Below are 22,726 nucleotides of genomic sequence, written 5' to 3'. Positions count from 1 at the left end.
TATGCATCTTTTACCGTCATCGTATTAAGTCTTCTTGAGTCTAAACACACGCGTATTTTACCGTTTGCTTTCCGAACCGGAACCAGTGGATTCGACCACTCGCTGTAACATTCTTCGATAGCGTCGAGTTGCTTAAATCTTTCAATTTCCGCTTCAATTTCTTTCTGAATATAAGGCGAGCATTTTTAAACGGGTTGGTTTCTCGGTTTTGCATCTTCTTTCAATACGATTTCATGTTCGATTAAACTCGTCCGACCTAAATTCCCTTCTTTTGTAAATTCGAAATGCTTAACGGATTCTAATAGTTCTTCACGTTCCTCAACCGACAAATCGTGTTCAAATTCAATTTCTTCAGGATTCGCTTCCACCGGAAAATCGAATGCTGGAATATCTAACGTCTCATCTGTTTCATTTAATAGGATCTTGGGTAGCTCTGTCGATGTACTTGTTGGTTCAATGCTAAAGCACACTTGGGTTTGTTCCGTTACATTTAATGTCTCTACGCTCTCTGGACCGTTTCCGACGTCGATCATTGGCTTTATACCAAAATCATCCCAAAAGTTGGCTCCTAAGATGAGCTGCCTTGTAATTTGGGGTACTAAAATTGTAGGTATAACTTTAGTTATATTTTTGTAGGTAAAGGGAACATTCAATTGACCTAAACATTTGTACTCTGTACCGTCTGCGGTACTTACTCGAACGGCTGCTGGTTGAATTTTAAGACCGTACTTGTCCACGAGGTCTAACGAGTTAATGACACTAATGCCTGCACCTGAATCAAGAAGTGCTTCTACCTCAGTTTCAAAAATTTTGACTTTTATATGTGGACATTTGCTAGCATTTATTTTAATATGATAAACTTTAGTTAATGGATCTTGAAATTTTGTAAATTTTATCTGGGAATCTTTATTTTTGATCTGGATGTTCGGGTTCCCTATCCGACATCCCAATTTTAGTTTCCCTGATTATGTGGGTGGTAATTTTGGTTTGTGCAGCGTTCACACGATCGAATGGTTCTCCCTAAGTTACCACAACCGTAACAAAAAATGAGTCTGGGTTTCCTACAATCTCTCCACATATGATCTGTCTGTTTACAGTTCCAACAGACAACTTGGCCGGTTGGTTCTTCTACTTTCAATGGTTCAGGCGGTCGTTCTGTAGATGGCCTTTTGCTTTGTTCAAACCGATTGTTATGGAACTCTTTCCTCGCTGGTTGTTTCCTGTCATAGAATTCTTTAGTTCTTATCGCGTTTATACCCACTGAGCTATCGTTATCGTATTCGGCCTCTTCAACCTCAATATTGTTAATATTCCTCCGGTGAGAACCGTCCCAATTTGCTTGCAGGTATACATCATTCGCATCAATCCTATAATTATACCCGAGTAATTCTTTAAGATCGTGGATCTCTACCAACGACGTTTTATCTTTGTAATGCGGTCTCATGTTATCCCAGATGACCTCAAACATTCTTTCTTTGGATAATGGTCTCGATAACAATTTGCTCATTCTTTCTATTTCGGAAACGAATGCTACAAAAGTTTCACCCCTAAATTGTTTTCTCTCGTGAATTTTTTGTTTTATACCTGTGTCTTGGTTGGGGTTTCCAAACCGTTGTTTGATTAATCTTTCAAAGGTCCACCAATCCGTGAAATCATCAACAAATGTGAAAAACCAATCAGAGGCCGAACCCTCCAGAAGCATGTGAATATCTTTAAGGAGTCGAGAATATGACACGCCTTCTAGCTCTGCAATTTTCTTAAGTTTATACAAAAAATTCTCGACACTCATCGCTTTAGAATCTCCTGTAAAACGCAGTTTCCATTTTTCAACTCTGTAGTTGTCTCTGCTTTCATATCTTGATCGGCGATAATTCAAATTTTCCGATCTTGATAAATTCTCCTCTGACCTATCATCTATTTCTACATTCTGTGAAAAATGTTGTGGAAAAATTGGTTGATCTGTTTGAAAATTATGAGTTGGATTCATGTAATCCGTTTTTGGCAAATGTTCTCTTTGCACTTGTGCCTTTACTGTTGTGGAGTTAAATTGAAAATTTGGTTCTAGGAAAGGTTTATTCAATTGACTATTATTTTGAAATTCTGGATTGCATCTATCAATTTGATTAACTGGCTGTTCCAATAGATGTTTCATCATTCTTTCTAATCTAGTAACTTTTTGTTTTAGTTCTTCGTTTTCTAACCTGTACCTCTCATTCTCCGTTTTCCCTTGATAGAAATTCGGAAATTGTTGGGTGCTTGTAGCGAAAGTTCCTCCAACAACTGCGTTGGTATATATTCCTTCCTGATTAGCTAAATAATCAGTTCGGGTTGTTCCTGGTACAAAATAGTTAAGACCAGTAGTTTGATGCTGTTGATAATGATTTGCATTTGAAGTTTTTGGAATTGTTCCCGTGTTTCTACTGATTGGTACGGTATTTGAATTAAACGTATTGATCGGTGTTCTTGTGTACAAAGTTTCTACTTCCGCTGAGGTTGTCATACCTGATGACAGCCCTGTGTTTGGAAGACAAAATGAAGAATTCCTCCCTAGGAGCTGATTGCCGAAGCAGTCATTACTCGGTTGCGTTCGAGGGATTGCTGGTTGTAAATTTTCTTCTAGTATCCTTTCTTGAGTGTCCACTCTTCCCAATGAAGATTCCCTAACCCGCGCAGTGTTTTCGATAACGTTGGAAGCTGTCTGTGCAGCTGAGCGAGAAAGACTTCCCAGAGGGTCTTGGCATTGTGATTCTTGCTCGGAGCTAAGAATATTGTTTATTTGTTGTTTTGCCGGTGTGGCGGGAGGACCTATTTTGTAAAGAGCCATTAAATCTGAAATATCACGAATCAAAGTTCGTCTTTCCATCTTTTCTTCTTCATTACTAAAACTACATCTTTTTGTACGAAAATAATAGTGAATAAGTCTCGACTTAATTTTTCCATCCATTTTCCGAGTTCTACCTAACTCCTTCTTAATCTCGTTAATTTTTGTGAAAATTATTAAATCTTCATCCCTGATATTGAATGATGATGTATAATTTCGGCTTTCTCTTGCATCGATTTTTAGCAAATTCCGTAAATATCTTTGTTTGCCTACCAAATCCAAATGTGCAGTTTGCTCAAGCTTATTTCTGATACGTAACTCGTAAACTGTTTCCTCCTCATCCAAATGTTCGGCAAAAGGAAAATTTTCCATTTTTAGCAACTTTACGTTTGCAAATATAAAAAGAAAAAATGTAGAATTAAATCTTAACTTCTAACTAAAATTTTATTATGTAGGCTAAAGTTAAAAGAAAAATGAAGAAATATTTAAACTAAGTTACCCAACAAAATAAGAAATAAAAAATTATTAATTTCGAGCGAGAGATTATATAAAGAAGTATTTAGAACCAAAAAAATGCTCGAAAAATGCCAAAAATCTTAGTCTAACTTAAAGCGAAATTCCTTAATGATAATAATAAAAAAATTTCGAGTTAAACTTAAACTATATCTTAGCAACTACAAAATGTTCCGTGAACGGCAGAAAAATAACTAAAAAAGAGAATTCAAATTTTCTTCAAAATATCTCGAGCCTCTAAAACGTTGGGCGCCATGTAAGGCGAGACCTATCCTTGGAAGACTGTGCAGGTTTTGCTAACGGCTTAATGCGCCACTCCCTGAGGAGACCGTTAGCCTGGTTATGGTTTGCCCGGCCAATGAGACCCACCAAAGGGCGAGTTTTTCCTTCTTCTGCTACACTTCTCCTGAAACGACCGTTCCCCAAAAAGTCAAAAGGTACTCCGCCAAAGGCGTCAAGTGCTTCAAAAAAATCCAAAATATTAGGAAAATTTAATTGATCAACCAAAATAGATCAGGTCGGCAAAAAAGATCTGACATCGCCGCTTAGCATCAGCAGTTGAGCGTCTGCCGACCACCAATCTTAGTCGCTTTTCAAGTCCGATGTGAGTTGGAAACAACTGGAGTCCAACGCTCTCCTTAAAAAAAAAACCGCTGCAAAACGTGAAATGCCTTAAACAGGAAAGTTCTCAAAAAAAGATAAGGCTTCGATTTTAGGGCATTCCACCGTTTATTAAAAAAAAATCTTCCAAAAAAAATTATATCCTCAACAAAAAAACTTTATTCCATTTCGAGATTTGAACTCATGTTCTCTGGGAAGTTGGAGATTTATCGGTTGTCACTCTAACCGCTCGACCACATTAGCTGGTGGTGCTGCGGGCTGCTAGCAATCGTTCGGGTTTGGTGGAGGGGTAAAAGTATAGTGGTCGTGCATATCCCTTACGGCATTAGTTTACAATAGGGTCAACGACCCGGAACACTGTACACAATTCAGTACCCACCCAAATTTATGCGCATAAATATAATGAGGGAAGGGTACTTACGGCATCTGTTGTTTGCTGTGTTGTTGATGCAGGCTGTTTCGGTGTCGTTCTCTACCGGTGCATCGGGAAATCAGGCTCGATTCGGAGATGTTTTGGGCGAACATGTGATGTTGTTGTTGCTTCCGCTCTAGCGGAACCTAGTGGTGCTGTCGCTCGATGTCGAACCCAGATGTTGTTGTGCTGGCCTTCTTCATCGAGTGCGCGACGATGGTGGGAAACTATTTTTACGGGAGTTTCCGTTCAATTTCGAATCCCGTGGTTGTTGTTGGCGAATTCGAAAATAAGTTGGGGGTTTCCGGACTATGTTGACGGAGTCCGGATTTCCGGCGGGTTTTGCTCCGGAAAAAGTTGGTCCGCGTGGTGATTTGTTGTTCCGTGAGCCAGGGGAAAGTGTTGTCGCTGCGTACGTCGGGTGCTTGTCGCCTCCTTCTCGCAGGTAAACCTTTCAATGAAACCGTAAGGGATTATTGCGTGCACGTTTCCCTCCCACAAAACTTTTACCTTTTTCGCAACCGGTTGTTGCGAATGGTTTGCGACGGTTTATTCTCACAGCCTGTCGTACGACCCTAAAATCTAGGCCAGAACCAGTTAGTGATCCCTTTCCCATAAAAAACACTTCACGTTTTACCTTCTACTTATCGAAACTCTAGCCACACACCTGACTCAATCCACGATTTCAGACCAAATGATCGAACTGCTCCAGGTCTTCAGAAAATTGCAGCCGTCTATTCATTTTTTAACCGGAACTGCGTAAAGCGAATACTTTACGAAGTTCCCCGACATATTCTCTTAACCAATTCTTATTTTCCTGATAGTTCGGCTTTCTCCCGAAACTCTCTCTTCCCTTTTAACAATTCAAGTTTCGATTGTTCAAAGGGAAAGCTCGCTACGAAGTAGAGAAAACTTGCGCTCTGATGTTTTCATCGGCGATGCAATTCCACCCAGGTGGGAGGTGGTTTGTCAGATAGTGGCAATTAAGGCGTTATAAACCTGCACTCTAAATATTTGGTGTTCTGCTCGAGTGAAATGTTGGGTAGCTAATTCTAAATAACTGTAGCTTGCTACAGTATGAAAAATCTCATAACAACTACGTCATCGTACTTGGACGATGACGATGGACGCTCGATGGACGGTTCCCTATAATGAATATACTGCTCCTAAGAGCACCTGTATCCCAAGAATAGACTTGGGTCTAATTTATACAAGAATTGGATCAAAGAAATTAGATCCAATCTAGTGAAAAACTAGCAACTCCACTCATGTTCCATTAACTGTCAAACGGTTCAGAACTCCGTCAAATTGGATCCAAATCACATCAGTTTGTTCAAGTTGAGTTGAAACTGGTCTAATGGACCTCCATTGCGGTTGCTTTGGTCTGAATTTGGGTCTAAACCGGCGATTTGGACCATGGATACAGGTGCTCTAAAGGAGCTTTTATTATTCTTCATCGAGGTTCTTAGAAACACAAGGTTCTTCGTTTTTCACAGTAAGTAGGGCGAGGAGTAAGCGGGCGCTCAATGAGTTTGTTTACAAACATAAGAAAATTTACTCAGCTGTTCTTGTGGTTTGTTGGTAAACAAACTTCATGAGTTCCGCAGTTGCAAAACCAAAATGGCCTTAACGGCTGAATCGGAAATTTGAAATACGGTAACACCTCCTATACATATACACCTTGTTCTCATCATCATTTGACATAGCTGAAGGAAAGGTAGAAGATATTTTCAAGTACATGGAACTGTCAAAGGTCGCGAAGAAATATCTGGTTTGGCAAGCCATCTGTACCTGTGGCTTGAAAAGCAGCATTTTCATAGCTTCCGAGACTGTCAACCAAGAAATTTACGTGAAAGAGTGTTTGAATAAACGTCTGCTGCCTTTCCTGAAGAAACACGGTTGTTCCGTACTGTTTTGCTGGATTTGGTATTTTGCCATTACGGTAAAAAGGCCATGGAGTGGTACGCCGCCAATAACGTGCAGGTGGTTCCCAAGGACAAGAACCCTCCCAACCAGGCTTGGCAAATTTCATCGTCATGAGGCGTGAAGCTGTGACTGTGAAGCCTCTTGGTCCGTCGAACTCAATTGACTGTTCCTTAACGACCAGTCACTTCGTTTGCGAGTCATTCATTCCCCAGTCATTTGAAGCTAAAATAATAACCTAGTCAAGCAATCGCATTCAAACGACCGATGACGAAAAAGAAACGCATTTATTATTATTGTTGCTCCTGCCAGCAAGCCGAAGACGACCGAAGAGGAACAAGAAAAGCATTTATTATTATTGTTGCTCCTGCCAGCAAGCTCGTTTTTAGTTTTTTATTGCTATTGTTGCTCTCTGCCAGAAAGTCGTTCAATTAGTTGTACCTGCCGTCAGCAGCCGATCGAAGTGTGAAGAGATTTGCCAGTCACTCATAGGAGAAATTTTGACCATGTGTAGGAGCTTCCCCAGTCGATGATGGAGAAATGTTGATTGTTGTCGTGCTTTATCCGTCATGCGAGTAGTGCGGCTCCGTCAATTGAGAACAGTGCCAGTCGTTTGATGAAACAAATCTAGTCGGGTCAAGCGTGACGGGCGAAATTTACCATCACTGCTCCCAACACACCAGAGCTTCGCCCGATTGACAAATACTGGGCTATTGTCAAGCGGAACCTAAAGAAGGCCAAAAAAGCTGCTAAGGACGAGCAGCAGTTCAAGGCAAACTGGCTTTCTGCGGCGAAGAAGGTGGTCAAGGTGGCTGTACAAAATCTGATGGCAGGGGTTAAGCGTCAGGCCCGGCAATTCGGATTTGGAAAAGCGGAAGCCTAACTGAATATTTTTCCTAAATTTTATACTAATTAAACTTGAAAAAGAAATTTAATTTGATTTCTTAAATAAACGATTTCACCGATTTACACGCGTTTTCCCTTGACCGTATCACCCTTTAGTATTGCCACCACTTTGTTTAAATTTTCTTGCACGCAAACGATCTGTCAAAAAATAGTTTCTAATCGCCAATTCATTTCAGTGGCATAGGTTTAACATACTCTTATGCAGACAATGAAGTTTTAATCTTCCTTCAGCCTATCATACTGCTTTATGCCAAAAAACAGTAACTCTACTTAGATATAAAGGGCGAGATATTTTTTGGATGAGCCTTATAAGTGTATCTAAAACAGGAGTTTTGTCTTCCAGTGGAAATCCACTTGAAACTCAATGTGAAGTGAAAATATTTCAGAGATTATCCCATAGCATATGAATGTATCTTCTATCAGGGACACCCTACAAATCTGTAGACCCGATAGGCAACCATTCACGGTAGCTATTGGAAGTCTCGTTCCGTGTCTAATATTTGTGGCTTGGTTAAAACTATTTCAACGCTCCAGGGCTGACGTTTGGCTGTTGACGATGGCCGTCCTCCTCTGAATGGTGTTTTTGTTTGTCATCCTATGAGAGCGAAGTGAAAATTCGTGCTTTTGAACGGCTTGATATACGACTTGTTAATGCAGTCGTCGAACTGAATAATAACCAGAAGCGCTCGAGGGCCAGTACAGGGAAAGGATATTAGACCGGGCTATTTCGAATCATTTGCGAGGAACAATGCATAGCGAAACGTTGCCTGCTGGAGTTTGGCCTGGCGTCGCTGCTGTTGGGCTTAGGATGATGTTTGATCTGGGATATTGCATAATCTCAGCAAGGTTTGCTCGTGATGGAATTCACCAAAGGCTGTTTACTGCCCAGTAGGACACATTCCTCTGCTTCGTATTGATACTACAATGTATAGCTCTTGTATCTTTAAGATTCATTTCAAGTATTCAATGTGGATAAACTAAATTTGTGAACCGATTTAAAGCTATCAATTTAACTCATAAATTCTATTGAGTACGGTTTCTTTCTCAATTAGATCAAATTTTAAAACTTTTTCAAATTTATGGCATGTTATACACATTTATGGCATGTTATATATTCGGGAAATGGACAAACACAACAACTTAAAAGCGTGTTTTTTTCGAAATAAATAAGCTTAAATACATACACTTATATTTCTTTGGCTCCAAGGGTCTCATCTGATTTTGGAAGATTCCGGCGTTCTAAATTCAAAACATTTGTCGGATTTGGTCTATCACCTCTAATTTTGGTGACATAGAGTGTGGTCACTGTTGGGTTAAATCGTTTTTTGATAAATGACAAACTTATGAACCTACCTACATGGAAACTAAAAGCTGATTTTGAATCAATTTACTATCCTTAATTCAATCAAGGATTCAGATCTTGCCTAGGTATTCTATTTTTTTTAAAAATTCCGTAGATACGATTACAACGTTTTCTGGCATCATTAAAGAAAGTCATTGAATATTTGATATTGAAGACTTAAACTTATTTAGCTACCTTGTTGAAGACAGCGAAACGATTCGATTTAAAGTTTTAAAAATATCGAAGATTCAATTTAGCTTAATTTCTTTTTTAATTCTTCGAAATTCTCGGTTTTTGCAGATTTGGAAAATTGAAGGAAAGAAAACTTCAATAACTTTTTCTTTGAAAAAAAAAATAATAGCTCGCGGTCTTCGGAAAAGTTTATCATTGAGTTGATAACTTAATTTTTAAAATATTCGTAATGCTCTATAGCTTTGCCTCAAATGTGCACATATTTTTTAATGAATTTTTACCTATTTTAAAAACTTATCTCGAAAACGAGAGCTGAAAGAAAAATAATATTTGAAATCAGCGCCCAAAAATAAGTCAATTACCTCTTATATTCTTTGCACCTCGAAAACTATGAATTTTATTGCCTTGTGTAATTTTTAAGTTTATTACATCAGTAGGAAGTTCTGTTCCCAAATTGTAACTTTTGAAAATACTTCCTAATATATCTTCAAAATGGTAAGATGAATTCGTACGATGAATCCGTAGCAAAAAGGGGAAGTGATTTTCATCGATAGTTAAAATCTTTGAATTCGCTGAACAATTAGTTAACTTTAGCGCCTTTGATTTGAGCATGGAATAAAGTTTTTTAAAGCCTATTATTTAAAAAAAACATATACATTGCTCAAATCAATTGAGCATAGTTTACCAAACTCTTTAGCAGATTTAAAGATTTCAATTAACGATAAAAATGCGTTTTCAAAAGTAAAAGTAAGAGATTAAAATTTTGCAGTTCAAATCTTCTTTTTGCAAACTCGACCCAAATTCAAGATTAAAGTTTGGAAATTGACTTTTGAAAAGCTATAATATAAATAATGATTAGCAAAATACGCCGAGCAAATGTGGAATTCCCTGCAGATTTTTTTAAGTGAAGATAACACGTTTCTCTATCAGCAAATATTTTTAAATAAAAATCGATTCCGTAATCAAAATCTTGTCAAAAGTATTTTCTCAAATAAATTTCAAGGTTTTGCAAACAACAAAACATGCAACATTAACACATTTTCAATTTTATATTTTTAATTTTCAGCTGAATTGGGTAAACAAACTGATTTTGATTTAAAATAATTTGAATTTTTGAAATTGAATTAACAATCAAGTTTAAATGTCTGCTATCTCTTGTGATTGGAGTTCCTCAACGAAATAAGCAACTTGATACTTTTATCCTGATTGTTGAACACATCAACGAGGCTGAATATGAATCTGAATGTTTAAAAATTTATTCTGAATCTGAATTCTGAACTTGAATTCAAATTTTGAATTTTGAATCTGTTTCCGATTTTTAAAACAGTTCATGAATCTATAATACTTAATATATTAAATTTTTAAGTTCTGAGTTTCAATCTGAATTTATTGTTTCAAAAATTTATTTTCAATTCAACTTTTGAATCTACATTTAAATATATGAATTTCGAATGATGATACTGAATGTTCAATTCTGGATTGCTAGTTCAAAGCTTCGATATGTTTGAATTCTATATAAGAATGAAAATGAAGCTTAAGAACTTCAAATCTGAATATGAAACAAATACTTCTATTTTCTAACTTTTTTCATATTTGTAAAATTATTATCTCAGTGTTGAAAATGCATATGAGTTTCTAAAATCATAAATCAATTTATGTATGCTAGACCAGATTTGAAGCAGGATTTCAAAACAGCTTTTCATTTCTATTCTTTGATGATGATTCCAATTGAAAATCCAGAACCGTGAACTGAATACAGAACCCGAAATATAAATACTGAAATAAAATTTTGATTTTGATAACAAGTGAGAAAAATCTGAACCTGGGATAAGTTCACGAGATTTTGGCAACAATTCGGAGTCAAGATCAAGAAGTCAAGTTACTGATTCAAAAAAAAATAATTATGGCTTGTAATATAGCTCAGTTGGCAAGTCTGTTGTCTCCTGAGCCGATGTCCGCGAGTTCGAGCCCAAGAGTAAACATCGAACACAGTTGTACCGAATAAGTTTTTCAATAACTGTCCGCCAACTCAAACGTTGATAGGCATATAGTCGCGAATGCCATTGACATGGTAAAACGGCTATAAAGGGTGATTTGGTCAAGGGAAAACGCGTGTAAATCGGTGAAATCGTTTAATTAGTATAAAATTCAGGAAAAATATTCAGTTAGGCTTCCGCTTTTCCAAATCCGAATCGCCGGGCCTTACGCTTAACCCCTGCCATCAGATTTTGTACAGCCACCTTGTCCACCTTCTTCGCCGCAGAAAGGCAGTTTGCCTTGAACTGCTGCTCGTCCTTAGCAGTTTTTTTGGTCTTTTTTAGGTTCCGCTTGACAATAGCCCAGTATTTCTCAATTGGGCGGAGCTCTTGCGTGTTGGGAGGGTTCTTGTCCTTGGTCCACCTGCACGTTGTTGGCGGCGTATCACTCCATGGCCTTTTTACCGTAATGGCAAGATGTCAAATCCGGCCAAAACAGTACTGAACAACCGTGTATCTTCAGGAAAGGCAGCAGACGTTTATTCAAACACTCTTTCACGTCAATTTCTTGGTTAACAGTCCCGGAAGCTATGAAAAAGCTGCTTTTCAAGCCACAGGTACAGATGGCTTGCCAAACCAGATATTTCTTCGCGAACTTTGACAGTTTCATGTGCTTGAAAATATCAGGGCTGGTAGCGGTTTGACAATGAAAAAGTAGGGACTTTAGTGACCAAAATTTGAAAAAAAGTGACCAAATAGTGACTTTGAGGACCGAAAAAAGTGACCAAATAGTGACTATGTAGAACGAAAAAAGTAACTTTGAAGTACAAAAAATGTAACCAAAACAGGCCCGTGCGAAGGACCCGTCCAGGGGGGACTGATAAACTAAATTTTGGAAACATATTACAATAAATCTTTCAAATTTTCGATAAGTCAAGAAAGTAAGAAATAAATTAGTTTCAAAAGAATTTCTTAGCAAATTTAAAATTAAAAAAAATCTGAATTCTAACATAAATGTCCAATCTTGTACAAAACTTACCATGAATAGATGTTAGGAAAATGATAATAATTGTTTATTTTTATTCATCTAAATTTGGAATTCTTTTCCTCATTTTCAACTGGAAGTTTAGTGAGAAATTCAGCTGTAATTTTTTAATTTGAACAAAAAATATTTAATCACGATTTAAAATGTGAATTACCGATTACTGAATAAGAAATGAATTTTGAACAGAATTTATTCAATGTTCGATGGTTTAATTTAATTTGATAAAAAGAAGAATATATTTATGATTATTTTAAAAAGTGCCAGTTATATAAGCCAGGCATAAAACCTTTAATTAAGTAAAATCCTCCAGTTATCAAAATGTCATTTTTGAAGCTTAAATAATAACTTCATGTTCAACTACATTGACACAGAAATGTTAGAAAATGAGTAATTACGTGAATGATTAAAACTAATGAAAAATTCAAAATAATGAGTTCAAAACTTTTGTTATTAATATTGAAAGCACAAATCAAGTACAAATTTAGTTAACATTGCGTATTAAAATTTATTTTTAAAGTTGCTACTTAGAACAATTTTTCAAACTTTTTAGAATAATTTAAAAAATCATGATCGATCCAAAAAACATGATTTCATATAAAAAATATTAATAAAAAGTTTTTAAATTTTCAATCGCAAGTTTTTAAGCTTTAAATTACAAGCTCTGAGTATTTTGTCTCTTTTGATTAAAATATTGGGTCCTGAAAGAACAGAAGGTTGAAATTATGTTTTATTATTAAAAATTGGGAGTTAAAGGCTTATGGTTGAAGAACACGAAAATTCAGAATTTAAAAACAAGGAAACAATATTTAAAAATATGTCTTTAAAATTTAAAAAGTTTGATAAAAAAAAATTCGGCAAGTTGATTAGAAAATTTAAAAAAAAACTGTACAGTAAAATTCGGTAAATTTATTTGAAATTTGAAAAACAATATGGAAATAAAAAAGATTAGTTTTTAAAAACATTTCAGGAAGAGTTTTTTCAATAACATGTTTCACTATAACCATTTTGGTGCTTATTTTTTAAATTATTGATTTTATTCTTAACTAGAAATTTTGTCAAATTCGGCCGAACACATTTAGTTTTGGTGATAAAGAGTTTATTACTAGTAAAATCAAACATTGATAGATAACTGATTATGGAAATTTGTCATTACAAGTATTTTTGACATCACAGCAGAAAGTGTAAAAAAACCTGATTCTATTTAAAACTCATAAATTGATTCAATGATTTTGATTTGAGTTTTTGTTAAAAAAAAGTGCAGAAACTTCTCTAAAGATTTTTAATTATTTTCAAGTCTTTTTTTTTTGTGGCGTTTGAATAATTATTTTCAAAAGTCATTTCTATAACAAAAGCTGATAGAAATATTGCATACGTATTTAGATTCGGGGAACCCAAATTACTTGATATTACCGTTTAAATTCATTGCCCCTAAGAAAAATCTAAATTTTGTGGCCTTGTGTAAATTTTTAAAACCCTTTTTTAAGTATTTAGAAGAACAAAAAACACGAAATAAAATTGAGTATGAAATTGTTTTTTTAAAGAATATTTCATATCAACATAACATTTGTTATGACATTAAAAGATTAATTTAATAAAAAAAAAATGGTTCGTTTCAATCTCAATCTTAGTTACACTTCTTAAAAAAAAAACCTATTCTAAAGACGAAATAGGGTTTTTGTATATCAAGTTTTGAGTTCCAATACCAAAAATTGATTGAACAAATTAAAATCTACAATCAAAGTTAGTTTCAATTCATGAACGTCAAATAATGTCGTAGATCGAAATGTCTCAAGCCAAGGGTGATTTATGCCGAAATTCCGCCGGAGGCTAAAAAAAAATCTAAATGACTGATCAAGTAATTTACCGTTACTACCGTCAATATTAACACGCGCAATTCAAATTACTCTTTCATTGGTATATTTTCGGTGAAAAAAGTGACTTTTGGTGATAAAAGTGACCATTTTTCGGAAAATAGTGACTTTAGTGACCAAATGATGAAAAAAGTGACTTTTTAGTGACTGACCCGAAAAAAGTGACCAAGTCACTAAAAAGTGACTCGCTACCAGCCCTGAAATATCTGCTACCTTTCCACTTCCTTTTGCCGTATAAAACTTCTGTCCCGGAAGCTGCTTGTAGTCGGCTTCAACGTAGGTTTCGTCGTCCATTACCACACAGTCAAACTTCGTCAGCATCGTCGTGTACAGCCTTTGGGATCGCGCTTTGGCCGTCATCTTTTGTTTATCATCGCGATTTAGAGTCACTACCTTCTTGTAAGTCAATAGTCCGGCTCGTGTTTTGGCTCGATGCATGGTTGTAGACGATACACCCAGCTTATTTGCGGCATCTTGAAGAGAGAGGTTAGGGTTTCGCTTGATACTACCGGCAACTCTCTTTGTCGTCTCAGCGGCTTCCGGTTCTCGATTTCCCCCCGATCCAGACTTCCTGGCTGTCGACAAACGTTCCCCAAACACTTTAATTACATTTGTAACGGTTGATTTGGCAACTTTTAGCGATTTTGCAGCTCTGCGTGCGAGTAGCTCGGATTTTCGCGATGCGCGAGCAAAATTTTGATACGCTGCTCTTCTTCCTTGGACGGCATTTTGACAACTGAAGAGTGCACGCAGCGAAAAGATTTTTTATTTCAAAGGAAAGTGCCGCAAAAACAAAGGATTTTTTCCTTTGATTTTGGGATAAATAAAAATTCCTTTGGTTCAAATGCATTTTTCTTTGTTTCAAAGAATTTTTCTTTTGAAAAATCTTTGAATCTAAATCCTAATCCTTTGAAACAAAAAACAGTTTCATTTGATACAAAGTTGTTTTCGTTTGCTACAAGTAACAAAGATTTAGATTTAAAAGCATTTATCCATTTAACCCTTTCCCATTTATTCCAATTGGAAGAAATATTTTCTGTTGTTCCGAAGTTCCTATTAAGAATTTCAAATAATAAATAGAAAAATATAACATATTTAATTCTTTTTTTATTCACGAGCTTAAGAAAAACACTGGTTCACTATATAATTAAATGATCCGATCCTAAATTTCGATGACAAATTTGACCAGTCTGGCGTAAAGGCATATCTTCGAGGGCTGACTTCCAGAAGCAAGTTCCGTTGCTGGCTATCCTCGCCATCCGACTGGTACACACAAAAAAAAAGCATAGTAAAATTACTAAATCCGTGGTTTAAACGAACAACAGGCGACCATATTTTTGAGTCAAATATGTTTTGTTGTTTATAATACCTTACGCATAGCAATTTTACCATGTGCTCAATTTGGCTGCGCATAGTAAATTCGACTGCGTTTTAGTAAAATTGTTAATGAAATGATGCATTGTTTTACTTCGTCCCTAGTAAAATTAATATGTTTCATGATGAAACTAGTATGTGTTATGATAAAGATTAGGAGGAGCGAGGAGCTTGATTTAAATAGTAAAATTAATATGTACACGCAGCGAAAAGTAGTACCATTGAGATAAAAAAAATACATCTTTGATTCAAAAACCTTGTGTACATTGAAACAAAATCCAATTTCCTTGATTCAAGTATATTTTATGTTGAACCGAACTTTTTTTCCATTAAACCAATGTTCCAAATTTTTGAATCAAAATATTTAATTTGAAATCAAAGAATTTTTTTTCGACTCTGAATCAATGTGGAAATTCATTGATTTAGATGAATTTTCTTTTGAATCAAAGTATTTTTTCGTCAAACAGTCGACACATCTTCATTATCTTCTGTTTGGTGAACGGGTTGGCGAGAAGTTTTTCCGACAATCAGTCCTGTTTATTTTTTGCGAAATCTTACTGCTGCGCAACAGCCAGACAGCACCGGAATCACGAGATACGGCGTAGGAAAGTCTCGAGAGCTTTAAAAGGACAAACGATAGTGAACTCCTAGGTAAGTCTTTCAAAATCAATTTGTTTTCAAATAAACCGTCAATCTAACAAACTTTTTCAGGGCAATCATTCATCCAACTAAATGCTTCGGATCCGGTCCAAGGAAACATCTGGCACCGAAACCCTGTTCGAATGGAACTGTCCGCCAACGAACATCTTTCAGTAAGTACTTTCCAGCTAAATATAGTTTTTGGTGAGCTTCATAACAAGAGAAGCATTTTTGTCATAAATTTGTATGTAAAAAATCATGTGTACATTTTGTTCTGCTCTTTATTTACAGATGTACCGGTTCAAAACTCCAATCCTGGCAAAAATCGATTATGTGAACATGAACTTACAGGGAAATAAAATGTTTTAAACCATAATTGATTTCTTTTTATTTCCAATAGGACGAAAATCCATATGTAGTACTAGAATTTTTTAGGAACAAGAAATAGAATTCAAGAACAAATGCTTTTAAATTGAAATCCAAATGCCGTTGAAATAAAGAAAAAATTCTCAAAATTAAACGAAAAGTCTTTTGAATCAAAAGCATTTTGTTATTTGGAACAAAGAAAAAGTTTTGATTCAAAGGAAAGCATTTCTTCGAAACAAAAGGAAATGCATTTGAATCCAAGGAATTTTTATTTGTCCCAAATTCAAAGGAAAAAATCCTTTGTTTTTGCGGCACTTTCCTTTGAAACTAATTTCTATTTTTCTGCGTGTATGTTTGTTTGTTTATTTGCATGCATGCATTATAACATTATTTGAAACATGAAAATTCACACTTCTGACACACGTCGGTCAATGTTAGTGTGTTCTCCAGATGCTCTGGAATGATTTTCAAAGTTATGTAACTATAAAGCAGCTCAAAATTAGTTTTTTTTTACAAACGGGTTTGATGATTAATGATCCTGAATTAGTGTAACCAACAAGAATGTTTACCATAGTAAAATTATCATACGCACTTATGTTTTTGAGTCAAATATGTTTTGTTCTCAAAAGTACGATGTGTGTAGTAATTTGTTGATATGAATTGGTGCCACAATGTCAAAATTACTATGCGGACGGTAGTTGTGATAGAAATTATGATGAAATTATCATGACCATACACACAAAACTTTCGAGGCTCCACTTAGCAAAAAATTGGTGTTACTTTCCGTTAGCAAAAAAAAATTTTACTGCCGAGTTAGCAATTTCTCATTTTCTCGAGTGATTTGCTCAAATTGAGTTTAAATCACCCAATTGCTACTGGTTTTAGTAATTATCAGCACGGACTCAAACCGCGTTATTCTAAACAGCAGCACGGACATGAATCGCGGGGGTTCTGACAGATGAAGAAGAAAAGAAACAGAAGAAATTTGTTTTTAACCGCGATGTGTTCTGTTTGTTTGTGCCGGTCCGTGTCGAATTATTTTTGCGACAACCTGTCGAGAGCTCTCCATTCCCGGTAGTGGACCAAGTCCAACTGGATTGATAGCCCAACTTCCGATTGCGGGTCCGGATAAAGTAATGGTAAGTTGTTTTTTTAAACGTATTATAGCAAACAACAGGTAAAATGGTCGAGTTCCGGACACAAAACTTGCATCTTATGGAATCGTATACTAACCAAAAATGCGGAATTCACCGTTGATTGATTTTTTTTTATTTTACAGCGAGAACAGAACAGAACTTCGGCTTTTGTCCTGGAAGCTGGAAGTTAATTATCCAATACCGAAGCGTTGACATTAATCTGTGGTAGTTTTTTGGAACCCACTCAGTTAAAATCCAGACCGAAGGACTACTCGGATTCGTATCAGGTCAGTTAATTTTGGTATTAGAGTAAAATTGAAACTCCAGCGATAAGTCGTCAACAGTCTTATATAATGGTATTCTGATTTCAGAACCATCAGATTTGATATACATTTTTGTGTTGTTTTTCTTTCAGATTATTTATACTCAGTGGCACAGCACCAAAATGCAAATGACTGAGGCCCGGCGTGCCTGAAATATTATAGATTCAACGCGTTATTGTCAGAAAGGGTTTTTCCGAACGATCCGGCGAAACGGTTGCAAGAAACCAGCCTCGGAGGAATCAGCGCAACTGTTTCAAATCACGGTCCTATGCACGGATCTGTAAGTGGGCCACCGTTCCATCTATTCGCCGATGCCAGCGTTTAGACCGGAAGATCTATTAGCACCGTAGGCGTGGTCAAAAGCTTCTGTATCAGCGACTTCTGCCAAAAGTTTGGTAAGTAGTTCTGAAGAATATATCATAAAAAATTGAATTTTAAGTTAGAATATTTTTCTCCGTTAGATTGACGAGGGATGAAATCTAAAAAATCTCTGAATATTCCTCAACAGATAAGAACTACTAATTAGAACTTTTATATTTCCTGTTCCAACGTTTATCATTAACTTCTGCGAAAAATTACAAAAAGAGCTAGCTGAAAATCAGAATCCATTTTTAAAAAGTTTTCATAAAATCAGAAACAGACTTTGTATTTAATGCATTCGTTTACATACGCACTCTCGTATGTAGTTTTGAGTTGGATTTGATTTGAACTATTTAAAACTGTCTGTGTCTTAAAGGTTTCAAATTGATTTCTTAATTTTTGCTTTTTAATTTCAGTTTTCCTGACCAACCGGCAAACACACTAAGAAAAACCTTATCGGTGGACGAAGTAGAAGTGTGTTGCTCATGTCCCGAATTCGGAAACTGCAATGGCGCGGGTAATGTAATTGAAAATAAATTTAAAATAAATTAAAGATCAGTGTTTTAGTTTATGAAAACAAATCACAAACCAATTTCCACTTGAAAATCAATGGTTACATTTAAATTTCAAATTTACTAAGAATTTCCAGTAAAATTTTGTTTTACTAAAATTTTAGCAAACAACATTTTTTTTACTATGAAATTAGTAAACATTCAGTCAGGACACTTTTTGCTATTTTGCTAAAGTTTTAGTAAAAAAAAATTGCTAATTTCATTGCTAACTTTCTAGCTGGTCAAATTTGAGCAAAATTTTGCTAAATTCCGGCCTCGAAAGTTTTGTGTGTAGTATTTTCGACAACAAACATTGAGAGTTATCGAAAATTACCAGGTACATAGTAATTTCAATATTGTTTCATGCGCACTTTCACAAAATCGATGTTAAACTTTTCGTGGTTGAAAATACTATAGCGCTGAAATGGTAAAATTATCATGACAGCGTCTTTGGGATGACCACTCAATTTTTTTCCGTGTAGTTGCCGCTGAAGATCGAGCCGAAGATAAACAAACCGCTGAATTTGAGGCCGAATCCGCAGTGGTCCTGTAACAATGCAAGCGCTTATAGAAATTCTTAAATATTCACTTTTTTATTACCGTATACACTTACCATTCTTCATTCTGAATAATCCTTTAGCAAACTCTGATTAGCTGGTTTAAATTTTTAACACGACCGGCCAACTCTATTCTATTTTTCTGTTTTATTCTTCTTGCTCAATCCAAAATAACTCTAAGTTTGAAGTTTTTATTTAAAGAAATTATTCCTTTCCTTCGAAAGCAATTTTCTTTGGTTAAAAGAAAATTTACTTTGTTTTAAAAGAAACGTGAAATCGAACAAATGTCTTTTGAATCAAAGAATTTCTTTAAAATCAAAGTCCATTATTATTCGATTCAAAAAAATTATTCTTTCTTTCAAAAATTATTCACTTGAATCAAAACTAAAATTCATTGATTCAAAGAAAACAGGAGTTTGATTCCAAAAAATGAATTTTTTGAATCAAAGTCAGTTTTGTTTTGTTTCAAAATCCAAGTTTTCTCTGCGTGTGAATTCCATAATCAAAATACGAGCAACGCCCGAATAGAATTGCACCATGAAAAAACCATGAATTCCATATTCACAAACCATAAATTGTATGGTTTGTACCATGATTATAATCATCCAAGATACCGTGAAAATACATTGGAATTCATAGTTTACGACCATATATTTCATCGTTTTGACGAAAATAACCATGAAAAAGGGGTATTGTTATGCAGCGTGACCATGAAAAAAGTAGCGACTTTCCATACATTGAGGAGCCCAAAAATATGAAGTTCATTGTTGTAGCATCTTCCAATTTTTCATAGTAAAATCATGAAAATCCGATGATTTTCATTGTGAAACCGCTGTAATAAAAATTTTTGCTCATGGTGGGGTTTTGTACTCGGTTTTTGTTCTGTCATCGTTTTCTCATATTTGTATTATAAAAAACGAATAAATTTATTTACATTTATTATTTATTCTATTAATCTTGACACATTACTCACAATTCATCATTCACTGGACTGGTTTAGAGCTCGCATCCCGGCATCCATTGGCTACCGGAACCTGTCCCATTCGCAGTGTGTTCGTTGCTAGAATATGAAATATTATTAAAATGATTGTCTCTTGTCAACTTTAACTTTAACTTACCGTGCGCCCATCTCCGAACACTTCGAATAAATTTAAAAAAACTTACGAAAAACCAGATTCCCGACCGAAAATGACTACGAAGAGGAAAAAAAACGTCCCCGAGCTGCGGCTGTCAAAAAATCACCCATACACGATAAACTTGGAAATGTAAACTCATGAAAAATTTACGCTCGCCGGATGCTGTTTTTACCATGAAGTTCATGGTCACATTGAAATTCAATGGAAAACGAATGTGAAACCATGGTTCTGTTCTGTTCGGGCGTTCTACACTCAAAATGAGGGGTGTTCAGGTTTTTTAAATGCAGAATTGAAAGAAATACGTCAAGTTGATATTGACCAAGTTTTGACCGTATCACCCATTTTGGAGTCGCAGTTGGTGTCAAAAGCAACAAACATTAGGCTGACGAAATTCTTCACTTTAATGTGTTATTACGCAAAGAGGAAAGTTTCAATTCATCTGCAGCAATCTCTCTAGTTGATTATGTTTAGTTTCATCTTTATGGCGGCTTGATTCCAGTTCTGGTCAACCAATCGGAAGACCTACAGAGAGATGGGATAGGAACAAGAAAAACCACAGCAGAAGAAGGCAGTTAATAAAAATGCCATTCTATACATCCTTCCTTTCTGCCATGCCATCTGGCCGCTTCCGGTGGAAAACTTGAGGGGGGCGAACTGAAATATTAAATGCACACAGTGGAATCCAGGCCTTGACCATGCCAAACTTGATGTAGAATTACCCATTGAAGAGAAAAAAAAACCACCCACTGTGCGGGGTTATCATCGTCAGTGCTTGTCAAACCATCGCATCTTGGGATGAATTGATGAAATGATAAAATCAAATATTGTTTATGTCAATGACAGCAAACAAAAATCTGAACCGAATAATAACTTTAAATCACAATTTATTAATGAATTAATTATCTGGAGTCTGTATCGATGATCTGCTTATGCCGTATTTGTTCTCACTATGGTGGTCCACCAGTTGGGCACCAAGTGCTATCAAAAGTCAAAGCGTTTTTTATATGAAGATGACAGCAGTTGGCGCACAACCGGTTGGCCACCAGATGAAAACAAGTACGGCATTAGTTTTAAATCCGTTAGAAATTTAAACTTTTAATTTTCACGCCAAGCACTCACATTTGAATAAATATTATAAACAAGGTCTATTGATAATATATACCCATATGTAAAGGGTGATACGGTCAAAATTTTGTCAATATCAAATTGACGTATTTTTTTTCAATTTTGCATTTAAAAAAACTGAACACCCCTCATTTTTAATGGTGTGTGTGTGTGTGTGTGTGTGTGTGTGTGTGTGTGTGTGTGTGTGTGTGTGTGTGTGTGTGTGTGTGTGTGTGTGTGTGTGTGTGTGTGTGTGTGTGTGTGTGTGTGTGTGTGTGTGTGTGTGTGTGTGTGTGTGTGTGTGTGTGTGTGTGTGTGTGTGTGTCTTTTTTTTTTTTTTAGTTGGTAACCACAGGTGGTAAATCCCGGTTTACGGATTGTATTCCAAGGCACGGCGAGCCACCGCGTCCCCCCAGTTTGCTACTCTGGGTCCATGGGTACAATGGGAAGACTCATGATATACTCCGTGTATACCCCCTACTCCCTAAACTCCACCTGGGGCCGCAGACCTGGTTCCCACCTCGAACTGTTTAGTACACTATGCTTCAATAGTGGGAGGTCTATTCGCGCTAATGCGCTCAAAGGCAATACTCATTAACGAGACCACTTTCAGCAAAACCTCTCATCCTTACAACTCGACGCCTGAACTCTCCTCTAACGACTTGAGAACCGACATCTCCTCGCAATGACTCGAGATTCCCACACAAACCTCTCCTCTTCGCGACTTGAGGCCTGATCTCTCCTCTAACGACTTGAGATCCGACCCCTCCTCGCATCGACTCGAGGTTTACCTCTCCTCTGCACGATTCAAGGCCCGATCTCTCCTCTAACGACTTGAAATCTGACCTCTCCTCGTAATGACTCGAGGTGATCACTTGTACCCCTCCTCTTGTTGGTAAGGGGCCTGATCCCTCCTCTTACGACTCGGGACCCGACCTCTTATCATAAAGACTCGGGGTTGACCACACAAACCTCTCCGCCTGAAGGTTTGAGGCCTGACCTCTCCTCTAACGACTCGAAGCCCGACCTCTTATCTTCAGGGTTCGAAGTTTGCCACCTTGCCGGTCGTGTGCCAGATCGAGAGCAGCTTATCCTAGACTCGCGCCTGTCACGGCACACGCGCGGGACTTAACGCAACGACTCGGATGATTCCCAACGAAGACGTCATCCTACACCGACTCGAATGGCTCGCCCGGCGTCGAGAGCCACTCTACCCGTGGGTATTCCCCGAACGTGGAATAACCCTTTCCCAACGATTTCCACTGCGAAGAAGGTCATGTCTTATCCCCGCAGCTTCTGTCGTTGAGAACCGCTCCACTCGGATACTCCCCGAAGGTGGAGCATCCTACTCACGAACGCGGCGCACCCACGGTATCCGCTACGCAGAAGGTATTGTCTTATCTTTGTAACTTCAAACCGTGGGGTCGGACGCACTCTACTCGACAGCCCCCCGTCGATGGGGTCAGTCTACTCCGACCGTTGTCCGGTCTTCTTTATCCCCCTTGGTTGGCAACCCTAGGATTTTTGGCCCGCGGATTTTCCTGCCCGTTGTGTGCCA

General features: G+C 36.7%; 1 protein-coding gene and 1 long non-coding RNA gene across 6 annotated transcripts in view; both read left to right on the top strand.

Moving 5' to 3' along the window:
- LOC129744727 (ras-GEF domain-containing family member 1B) overlaps positions 1 to 22,726 on the top strand; it is a 220,141-nt gene that overhangs the window by 179,973 nt on the left and 17,442 nt on the right. The window contains exons 1-4 of one of the 5 annotated variants that reach the window (XR_008736983.1): positions 16,894 to 17,140; positions 17,281 to 17,424; positions 17,553 to 17,855; positions 18,237 to 18,337. The exons of the other annotated variants lie outside the window; for them this stretch is intronic. The gene's annotated coding sequence lies outside the window, so the exon portion shown is untranslated. Of the gene's footprint in view, positions 1 to 16,893; positions 17,141 to 17,280; positions 17,425 to 17,552; positions 17,856 to 18,236; positions 18,338 to 22,726 lie in introns of those variants that run through there. 5 annotated transcript variants of the gene reach the window in all.
- On the top strand, positions 15,453 to 15,988 carry LOC129744730 (uncharacterized). Its single transcript, XR_008736986.1, has 3 exons — positions 15,453 to 15,647; positions 15,708 to 15,808; positions 15,927 to 15,988. It is a non-coding gene; the product is annotated as an uncharacterized LOC129744730 (long non-coding RNA).

Source organism: Uranotaenia lowii, chromosome 2, assembly GCF_029784155.1.
Source record: "Uranotaenia lowii strain MFRU-FL chromosome 2, ASM2978415v1, whole genome shotgun sequence".
In the NCBI taxonomy this organism is placed as follows: domain Eukaryota; kingdom Metazoa; phylum Arthropoda; class Insecta; order Diptera; family Culicidae; genus Uranotaenia; species Uranotaenia lowii.
This window is presented reverse-complemented; position numbering and strand designations above follow the sequence as displayed.